The sequence below is a fragment of the Oncorhynchus mykiss genome, chromosome 25, assembly GCF_057628025.1.
Source record: "Oncorhynchus mykiss isolate SJ-2025 chromosome 25, ASM5762802v1, whole genome shotgun sequence".
Lineage (NCBI taxonomy): Eukaryota > Metazoa > Chordata > Actinopteri > Salmoniformes > Salmonidae > Oncorhynchus > Oncorhynchus mykiss.
This window is the reverse complement of record NC_143046.1, coordinates 38777501-38789134: the sequence shown is the minus strand read 5'-3', so window position 1 is coordinate 38789134 and position 11634 is coordinate 38777501. Positions and strand designations below refer to the sequence as shown.

General features: G+C 39.5%; 1 protein-coding gene across 10 annotated transcripts in view; it reads right to left on the bottom strand.

Annotated features, from left to right (window-relative positions):
- Positions 1 to 10349: 10349 nt before the first annotated feature.
- The window catches only part of LOC100499599 (glutamate receptor 2), a 70917-nt gene continuing 69632 nt past the window's right edge, over positions 10350 to 11634 (bottom strand). For all 10 annotated transcript variants that reach the window (XR_016491703.1, XR_016491701.1, XR_016491702.1 and 7 more), the window contains one exon: positions 10350 to 11634. This exon is cut by the window's right edge and continues 765 nt beyond it. The gene's annotated coding sequence lies outside the window, so the exon portion shown is untranslated.

Here is an 11634-nt window from a genome sequence, read left to right as displayed (position 1 = left end):
TCCTAGTTAATTACATTTACATGATTTGTTTAATCACGTGATAATAATTGCAGAGAATTGATTTGATAAAATAATAGTCTTCACTTTAATGATGCCAAAGACGCTACACTCCCTTGACTTCAGCTGCTTTGCCTCCGGCTGTTTCTCTGACGTTTTTTCATACCGATTGAAAGACATTGTACATACATCAAACTAGGAAAGTTCAGTGAATACTGTAAGTAAAATTATTGCAGTTTTGTCTCAGAGAACTCCTAGATTTGCCATTCACCCTTTTGACTTGGCCACGTCCAATTATCATATTATTCTATTGTGTTCACCTTTTAGCCAATCTTTTAGTAAAAATTTACAAAATGTCCGTCAATTCTTATTTATGCAGGAGGTCATCTATTATGATTAAATCTGTGTTCATTACCTCAGCCTAAAATCAATAAGATCATCATGTGCCACAGATATTTCGAGTTCCATTTTTGGGTGCATAATTCCGCATGTGTTTTTCAGCTGCTCATGAATAAAAGCAAGATTTTGATCTTGGAGGTGTGGTTTGATGTGGGTGTGTTATCTTTATGATATCGTTCCCTGGCAGCTATTGTTGTATGTCCTTCGAGTTGTGATAGCATCATCTCACCCTCAAAATAGTCCGAATTAATCTAAAATAAGTGAAGAATTCTGTCATTAATTTAGTTTTTCCAGCCGAGGTCTTAGTTGTGCAATTCCACATCTCGCTAAGGTGTTTGGTGCAGTATTTGTCAAGTATTTTATTTTTTTGCATGAAAAATACCTATTTAATTAGTGCACTGCGGACAGTGTCTGCTGCTGTCTGGGATTGATTTCGGACAACAGAGCTGCCAACTCTCACTCATTGACCGTGAGACACAAGCATTTGACCCTCTTCTCACGCTCTCAAGGCACGCCTCACGTCTCATGCATTGAAAAGTATTGTTTTATTTTTCTAATTAGTCCATTGTATCGTCAGCACGTTAACCTTTCAACTGTGCTCCAAATCGTTTTGAAATCAGAGCATCTGCGCCTGCAATTTAACATAACGTGCGGAACCTCAATAATTTTCTCCCACGGCGCTGTGAACCACGGCATATAATTGGTCTAGTTATCTAAGGGATCAAGAAAATTTAATACATGTTTTAAAGGAACGCCCCTCAAGATTAGGGTAAAGTTGAATGGAGAGAAAACAATCTCGCTGAGTGCATAAATCTGTACAAACGCTGTTTTATTTGCAATATTGTCAACAAAATTAGGTTGCTGTTACTCCCGTCCCTATTGCAGAATGCAGCCTTTTGGCAGCATGTACTGAAGTCGATTTAATCCACACTTACTTTAGTCTCCCCGTTTGGTGATTGGCATTTAGGCTGTGTCAACGAAAAGGCAGTAGACAGACCTACAGTATGTTTTAGCAGGGACGTTTGGTAGGGAGACCTGATTTGTAACTATGAAAATGCTTTGTCCAACAAATTGTGAGTTTGATTCTAGAGGGGTGACAATTCATAGAAAAAAATATTTGGTTAGGGTGTAGGAGCAGATTTATGTCATTTTTGTCTTTCGGGAGATTTTATTACCTATTTACTTTATTTAGTCTGATCAGAGGAACAATTCTCATTCTAAACAATGGGCTAAGCTATAGTGTAACGATCTGGGTATTGTGGGTGCAAAGTCAGGCGCAGGAAGCAGAGAGTTCAGTAGTGTTATTTAATGCACAAACGGCGAACATAAGCCATCCCACAAAAACACAGGGTGCACACAAAAACAAATGCCCCAATCATGGGGACTAAAACAGTCAGCAAAAAACCCACGAACAGGAAAACACGCTAACCTCTAACGTGCACACTAGTCACACAAACAATCCCGCATAAAGAGCAGGCGGGCCGGCTGGCTAATAAAGCCAAACTAATCAAAATCAAATCAAATAAAATTTAAAATAAAATCAAATGTATTTGTCACATACACATGGTTAGCAGATGTTAATGCAAGTGTAGCGAAATGCTTGTGCTTCTAGTTCTGACAATGCAGTAATAACCAACGAGTAATCTAACCTAACAATTCCAAAACTACTACCTTATACACACAAGTGTAAACTGATAAAGAATATGTACATAAAGATATATGAATGAGTGATGGTACAGAACGGCATAGGCAAGATGCAGTAGATGGTATCGAGTACAGTATATACGTATGAGATGAGTAATGTAGGGTAGGTAAACATTATATTAAGTAGCATTGTTTAAAGGGGCTAGTGATATATTTTACATCAATTTCCATCGATTCACATTATTAAAGTGGCTGGAGTTGAGTCAGTGTGTTGGAAGCAGCCACTCAATGTTAGTGGTGGCTGTTTAACAGTCTGATGGCCTTGAGATAGAAGCTGTTTTTCAGTCTCTCGGTCCCAGCTTTGATGCACCTGTACTGACCTCGCCTTCTGGATGATAGCAGGGTAAACAGGCAGTGGGATTGAAGAGGCGCTGCTGCGCCTTCTTCACGATGCTGTCTGTGTGGGTGGACCAATTCAGTTTGTCTGTGATGTGTACGCCAAGGAACTTAAAACTTACTACCCTCTCCACTACTGTCCCATCGATGTGGATAGGGGGGTGCTCCCTCTGCTGTTTCCTGAAGTCCACAATCATCTCCTTAGTTTTGTTGACGTTGAGTGTGAGGTTATTTTCCTGACACCACACACCGAGGAACCTCACCGCCTCCCTGTAGGCCGTCTCGTCGTTGTTGGTAATTGGTAGTTGTTGGTAATCACTGTAGTGTCGTCCGCAAACTTGATGATTGAGTTGGAGGCGTGCGTGGCCACGCAGTCGTGGGTGAACAGGGAGTACAGGAGAAGGCTCAGAACGCACTCTTGTGGGGCCCCAGTGTTGAGGATCAGCGGGGTGGAGACGTTGTTACCTACCCTCACCACCTGGGGGCGGCCCGTCAGGAAGTCCAGTACACAGTTGCACAGGGCAGGGTCGATCTTGATGATGAGTTTGGAGAGTACTATGGTGTTAAATGCTGAGCTGTAGTCGATGAACAGCATTCTCACATAGGTATTCCTCTTGTCCAGGTGGGTTAGGGCAGTGTGCAGTGTGGTTGAGTTTGCATTGTCTGTGGACCTATTTGGGTGGTAAGCAAATTGGAGTGGGTCTAGTGACAGGTGACAGGTAGGGTGGAGGGGATATGGTCTTTGACTAGTCTCTCAAAGCACTTCATGATGACGGAAGTGAGTGCTACGGGGCGGTAGTCGTTTAGCTCAGTTACCTTAGCTTTTTTGGGAACAGGAACAATGATGGCCCTCTTGAAGCATGTGGGAACAGCAGACTGGGATAAGGATTGATTGAATATGTCCGTAAACACACCAGCCAGCTGGTCTGCGCATGCTCTGAGGGCACGACTGGGGATGCCGTCTGGGCCTGCAGCCTTGCGAGGGTTAACACGTTTAAATGTTTTACTCACTTCGGCTGCAGTGAAGGAGAGTCCGCGTGTTTTGGTAACGGGCCATGTCAGTGGCACTGTATTGTCTTCAAAGCGGGCAAAACAGTTATTTAGTCTGCCTGGGAGCAAGACGTCCTGGTCCGCGCCGGGTCTGGTTTTCTTTTTGTAATCCGTGATTGACTGTAGACCCTGCCACATACCTCTTGTGTCTGAGCCGTTGAATTGCGACTCTACTTTGTCTCTATACTGACGCTTAGCTTGTTTGATTGCCTTGCGGAGGGAATAGTTACACTGTTTGTATTCGGTCATGTTTCTGGTCACCTTGCCCTGATTAAAAGCAGTGGTTCGCGCTTTCAGTTTCACGCGAATACTGCCATCAATCCACGGTTTCTGGTTTGGGAATGTTTTAATCGTTGCTATGGGAACGACATATTCAATGCACGTTCTAATGAACTCGCACACCGAATCAGCGTATTAGTCAATGTTGTTGTTCACCGCAGTGCGGAACATATCCCAGTCCACGTGATGGAAGCAGTCTTGGAGCGTGGAATCAGATTGGTCGGACCAGCGTTGAACAGACCTCAGCGTGGGAGCTTCTTGTTTTAGCAGATGACCTGGGGTACCAATGTAAGAAATAACACATAAAAAAAACAAAAAACTGCATAGTTTCCTAGGAATGCGAAGCGACGCGGCCATCACTCTATGCGCCGGAAGTTGTATCACCAAATAAACAACAGGTGTAACCAATAAACAGACAAAGAGGGGGAGGAAAGAATCAGTAGCAGCTAGTAGCCCGGTGACGACGGCCGCCGAGCACCACCCGAACTGGAAGGTGAGCCACCTTCGGTAGGAGTCGTGACATATAGGGTAATTAGTGTGCTTGTCAGCAAGAACACTACTGTTATACCCCACACTTATTTTATTATTCAACTTCTGCCAATGTAATTACATACTGTATTTGAAACCTGAAAAAATTGAGGAAAAAAATCCAATCCATAGAGTAACGTTTGCAAACCAGCCATCGAACTCCAGCTGGCTAGCTAACAGCAAACTTTAACTAGCAATACAAACCGATTATCATAGCCAGCTATAGTTAACCTCTTGAACCTCTGGGGGCAGTATTTCATTTTTGGATGAAAAACGTTCCTGTTTTAAACAAGATATTTTGACACGAAAAGATGCTCGACTATGCATATAATTGACAGCTTTGTAAAGAAAACACTCTGACGTTTCCAAAACTGCAAAGATTTTGTCTGTGAGTGCCACAGAACTAATGCTACAGGCGAAACCAAGATGACATTTCATACAGGAAGTGAGCCAGATTTCGAATGCGCTGTGTTCCAATGTCTCCTTATATGGCTGTGAATGCGCAAGGAATGAGCCTACACTTTCTGTTGTTTCCCCAAGGTGTTTGCAGCATTGTGACATATTTGTAGGCATATCATTGGAAAATTGACCATAAGAAACTACATTTACCAGGTTTCCGCTCGGTGTCCTCCGTCGAAACTATTGCGTAATCTCCAGGTGCGTGCATTTTTCCATTTTGAACAGAGGAGAAACAAAACTGCCACGAGTGATTTATCATCGAATACATATGTGAAAAACACCTTGAGGATTGATTCTAAACAACGTTTGCCATGTTTCAGTCGATATTATGGAGTTCATTTGGAAAAAAGTTTGGCGTTTTGATGACTGAATTCTCTTCTTTTTTTTTGGTAGCCAAACGTGATGAACAAAACGGAGCGATTTCTCCTACACAAAGAATCTTTTTGGAAAAACTGAACATTTGCTATCTACCTGAGAGTCTCCTCATTGAACACATCCTGAACTTCTTCAAAGGTAAATGATTTTATTTGAATGCTTCTCTTGTTTTTGTGAAAATGTTGCCCGCTGAATGATACGCTAAATGCTACGCTAGCTATCAATACTGTTACACAAATGCTTGTTTTGCTATGGTTGAAAAGCATATTTTGAAAATCTGAGATGACAGTGTTGTTAACAAAAGGCTAAGCTTGAGAGCTAGCATATTTATTTCATTTCATTTGCGATTTTCATGAATAGTTAACGTTGCGTTATGGTAATGAGCTTGAGGCTGTATTCACGATCCGGATCTGGGATGGCTAGTATCAAGAGGGACAAAGTAAGATTCCAAAAGTAGCCGATGGGCAGAGCTCAAGGAAGTAGGCCAGTATTTTTGAGAGATGAGCCCAGGTGGGGTCATCCGCATAGAAGAGCTCAGTGAGCAAAGTTACAAAGTTATATAAAGTTATAATTTGTGGTATACCTGCTTGTGAGCATTACCAAAGTGAACTGCCTGGATTTGACTGGTGTATTTACACAAGTAGTTCTCTCACGGGCGCTTTGGTTTTAGAAGTGGGGGGGGGAATTATTAATATAATTTGTTTTACCCAGCCTACCCAACCGCTCGGAGGTGTCTGCATGGTCCTAAAGCACACCGTTGTCTCATCCTGTATCACATTGCAATGATAAAACTGTGGGGGGTGGGTGCAAAAATGTCCCCATTGAAATTTCAGAATATCCCCAGTGAGTTATCTGAACCTGAAGTCAATATGAACGATGATCTCCACTTTCTACAGATTCTCTTTTAATTCTCTCAGTTTGGAGTATTGGTGTCGAATGATGTACACGTGTTTCCCCAATTTATCTTTCAATCCTTTGGAGAAGTCCTCCAGTAGAATATACAGTGTGCCACACACCTTTTCTTATACTGTCAAATGTACAGTGATCATGTTTCCTTCTTTGTTTTTTCTTCTCTCTCTTCAGCTTTGCTTTTCCACTCAAACCCCCATGTCTGCTCACCAGCATCAAAGTCAGATGTTTTAAGCTCTTTGGCTTGGCAAAGGGAGCACTCTGTGTACATGCACTCTTTCTTCAGGTTCTCATAGCACAAAGACTCAATAAGGTTCTCGTTGTTGCTGCAGCTGAACACTTTGTGATACTGTAGTTTGTCGGCCATGAACTGGAGGTTGGCATGGGTTTTGCAGAGGCACGTGTTCCTATCCTGGACCATTGGCTTGACAACCCAAAAAGGACGTATATTGCAGAATTCATTGTAGGACATTATAATCTGAACATTCCCTCTTAAAATTCTGATAAACTTTCTGAATTGTGCCATTCAAGAAGCGCTTCTGCTTTTTTTCTTTCTTGTTCCTCATTATTATGTCCTTTATCCCAGTTGTTGCTCTACTGTTGATGTCACGTTCATAGAGTCTAGTGATGTTCTCTTCTGTAGCTGTGATAATTATGTTACACTGCTTTTTCCTGGAGTATTGAAGACGTGTTGGCCTGTTTCCAATTGCTCTCATTGCTTTTGCTGAAAATCCCAATTCTCTGTTTGACCAGGCCAAACTTTCTCAGGATGTTGCCTCTGAGCATTTTTGAAGCCACCTGTTTGTCCTTGGCACTGTGCATTTTTTGATACTTTTGCTTTAACTCTGCAATTATGGCATTTTGAAATAGTAAAATCCTTCTCAGATTCTTCGGAGATCCCCTCATTTGCTGTTTGTCTTTGTCCTTGGGGAATCTTGTCTCCATTTTCTTCATTTTTTTGTATTTCTCAATTTTCCATTTGTCATGCAAAGATCTCTATGTTTTTGAGCAACCTCTTCCAACCTTTTTCCTTCTAGCAAGTATTTGACTTTGTAACGATGTTCGTCTGAGGAAGAAGGAGTAGACCAAAGCGCAGCGTGGTACGTGTTCATATTCCATTAATTAACTGAACACTAAATACAAAAGAACAAGAGAATAAATAAAAACTGAAACAGTCCCATATGGTGCAAACACTGAAACGGAAAACAACTACCCACAACCCATAGTGGGAAAACAGACTGCCTAAGTATGGTTCTCAATCAGAGACAATGATTGACAGCTGCCTCTGATTGGGAACCATACCAGGCCAATCACCTAGAAATATAACACACAGAACCAAAACATAGAATGCCCACCCCAACTCACGCCCTGACCAAACTAAAATAGAGACATAAAAAAGGAACTAAGGTCAGGACGTGACAGACTTCTCATTCCTGTTGCAGATTGGGGCGGCAGGGTAGCCTAGTGGTTAGAGCGTTGGACTAGTAACCGGAAGGTTGCAAGTTCAAACCCCCGAGCTGACAAGGTACAAATCTGTCGTTCTGCCCCTGAACAGGCAGTTAACCCACTGTTCCTAGGCCGTCATTGTAAATAAGAATTTGTTCTTAACTGACTTGCCTAGTTAAATAAAGGTAAAATAAAAATAAATAAATAAATAAAAGATGATGAGGAAGGGGCATCAGGGTATGCATCAGGGGCAGATAAGTTAGGAGCAGGTATGATGGCCTCATGTTCTGGATGCGGGTCTAGGTTTTGTGTTGCCTGATAGGTACTTACTTACTTACTTTATTGTTCCCATGGGAACATTTTGTTGAAGTGTCATGTACACATTTAAAGTGGCGTTTAAATACAAAACAAAATTGACAATACAACTTTCATAAGTTACATACCAATAAAAAAAGAAAGAAAGATTAGCCTGCTGTCCTTACTGAGTTGATAGGAACGTTAGCCCGATCTATTTAGGAGTGATAGCACACCTGGCACAAATGATTGTCTAGTTCTGTTTTTCCTGCTGAGGGGTGCGCCCAGAGGGGAATAGTTCAAAGTCCAGGTACAAGGGGTGGCATAGGTCTAAAATGATTTTGTGAGCCTTGCGGAGGGCCCTGACCTTAAATATCTCATCCAGGTTGGTCTCCATTGCATTTGTTCTTTTTAATGTCTGTCTTCTATTCCGTTGGTTGCATTTCCATTGCCATCTGTTTGTTTTCGCTTTGTAAGCTCAAAGATAGATTTCACTTCTCCCTTCTCTTTTTTCTTCCAATATCTCTCCCTGGCTTTTTGCAGATGTACCTGGTATCATATAGGATACCTTTTTATGTGTCATCTTCTAAAAACAAAGAAAAATACTACTTAAGTTTTCCAGTTGTGCACACCTTGGAGCATTTTCTAGATTAAAGGAATTTTAAACATTATTAAATAAGCCTGAAGTTATTTTTTTTTTAAGTAAAAAGTAATAACAATGGATTTTTGTCATTGACCTCATTGCTTTTGTTGAAAATCCCAATTCTCTGTTTGCGGCTTTGACCCGGCCAAACTTTCTCAGGATGTTGCCTCTGAGCATTTTTGAAGCCACTTGTTTGTCCTTGGCACTGTGCACTTTTTGATACTTTTGCTTTAACTCTACAATGATGGCATTTTTTTGAAGTAATAAAATCCTTCTCAGATTCTTCGGAGATCCCCTCATTTGCTGTTTGTCTTTGTCCTTGGGGAATCTTGTCTCCATTTTCTTCATCAGTTGATCGTACCTTTTTTTTGTATTTCTCAATTTTCCATTGAGCTTTATCAAGTTTGACGTTTGTCATGCAAAGATCTCAATGTTTTTGAGCAACCTCTTCCAACCTTTTTCCTTCTAGCAAGTATTTGACATCAACTGTGGTGTAAATGTTCTGAAATTTCCACCACAGTTAAGTTTGTGATGGAAATGACTGTGATGGATAAGACGCTTCTAATGTTTTTTTTAGAGAAAAATGTCAGACTGCTTAGCATGCTTTGGATAGTATTACAGCTAGCATATAGTTTACACTAAATACATCAAATATACATATACAAAAAAATAAAGTTCTAACACAAATTAAAGAAATTATAGCCTATTTGGAAATTAATGACAATAAAAATGTTTTCTACACAAGCAATATTTACCTAGATTTTTCTTCAACTTCTGGACATCACTTCTGGAACAACTGTCTGCTGCAGCCATATGCTTCAGTATCACAATATGTTGCCATGGTAACTAAATTAACATTCTCTTTATTATTGAGGAATTTGCCCTCAGTGGTAGAAATGACACCACTACCAAAGGACATATATATTTTGTGTAAATAACAATATAAAGGGCATATTCACAATACATATTTTTTCTCTAGAACATAATATTACACAATGTGTAAATATGAATGTTTTCTCATAGAAAAACGTAGTAGAAGCTTAAAAGTATGGGTTAGAGACAAGGGCAAAACAGTGAAATTGAGGTATAAAATGCATCTGAAAAGTAGCTAAAATACTTGATAGAGAGGTGTTAAAAACATCTGGGAGGATTGTAGTGTGAACGTAACATGTAAAGAATAAAACAAATTTTTCAATAAAATCCCCAAAATTGACCCTGAGTACATAGATGCTCCTGTAGTTGCAGAATCGCCCAATTACAACATGATTAAAGTTAATGCATTTAATGAAATATCCCATATCTCTTTATTGTATCTCCCCAGAACATCATAATCATGAGAATGAATTGCTGAAGTTACTGTGTTCCCCTTTTAATCAACGGACTTTGAATAAGGCACAGTTACACCAATTATGCTAAACAATGCACACCAACTGAATTATAATACATCTTTATGAAAATAATTCAGAGAAACAAAGCTTATAATGAACTCTGCACAAAATATATCTCATCCTGGATATGATAAATGTACCAGAAAGTCATTTAGCAATTAACATTCTGGCATCCTCAATGAATATACTCTTAATCTAATGACAAAAACGCATAATTACTGAAGTTGTTGATCATTGCAAATGCTTAAACTTTGCAATGAACTCTTTCAGAGAATGCTTCGGTAGTATGTGGGCTCACTGAGCTGGCATATTGTTTCATTCCATTCAAACAGAAGGCCAAGTCTAAACAATGTGTTGTGGGTTTCACCCATGTGGGTTTTGGAGGGGAAAAGTTCTGCAGGTTGGTAAGATATTTGAGATGCTGCTGGACAAAACAAATGTATGTCTGTTTTTGATGGTCTTGACAGAAGCAAGGTATAGAAAACACACCAATACATATGCTAAAGACTGTTGGTAAAGTGAAGACACAACACACAGAATGATAACAAGAGAAAGCCACTTTTTATTTCGAAAGAATCCCAACAATAAACAAGTTGGCACACATTCCATATAGAAAATGTCAGTGAGAATAGTCTGGATATGCAATGATGACGGTGATAAGATAACTTACTGTTGTATTGTTCATTACAACAACAAAAGCAACAGTGATACCAATAGTACATTGTGTGCCTCCCTTTACATATGGGAGAGGACGTGATCGCATGTTAGGTCAAGTTATTCAAATGCAAAAGTAACGATGGTCTTTCTGGAACCTTCCGTGTGTGCCTAAATCAGAGGTGCATGTCTGTAAAAGCTGTTTCAAAGCTCCTACCTAATAAAGCTACTGCGGGATGTGTTCTATCCAAAAATGTAACACGTTTGTTTTGAAACATATCCTACTATGAATAATTGATATTGAAAATCCGTCACCGCCAAATGACCCGCATGTATAAGTACTGCATGTAATTGACAAAAAAATATAAATATAAACTGAGGAGGGATTGTAACGTTTTAGTGGATATTACTCATACTTGTCATAAAAAATACCCATATTTCTACTTTCCTATTTCCCATCAAGTATTTAGTCTCACAACTTCAACACTAAAATGGAAATGCACATTGTCAAAAAGAAATGAGATGCATTTGAGGTAACAACATGCAACTGATGCTAATTTACACTCAGGTTAATGCAAAGTACGTGGAGTTAACTTAAAAATTAAAATGAAAAAAAAGTTGCTGAAATATAACTCTTAGCCATAAAACTGTACACCAAGAAACAAAACGCACAAAATGTGACTACATTCACTTGATGACAGTGACTGATTATATTAAGACTACGATATTCATACCTACTGGCACTACATTTTGGCACCCTTATTATTTGGCATTTTTAAACGACCATTTTGACCATGTAATACGTAGGTTTATTTTCCTCTCATAGCAAAACGTATGCAATAACACAGTAGTGGAGTGTCATGGAGTGTAAACTGTTTTTTTCCTTTAAAAAGTGGGCCGCGATCCTGATCCTTGACAGAAAGAAATACAAACAGCAAAATACTTTAAAGCAAACAAATAACATACAAAAACATATGTGCCATCCACTCGAACAAGTAAAAACATAGGAAAAGGATTGATTTCAAATGTCAAGCATTGCTAAGTATTTTATATCAACACCAAATGTTAAAGAATAAGATATATAGGAAAGTTTAGAATAGTAATAAATTACATGATTTAAACATTCCAAACCCCATAAACAACATATTTGGCTTTAAAAATATCGAACTACAA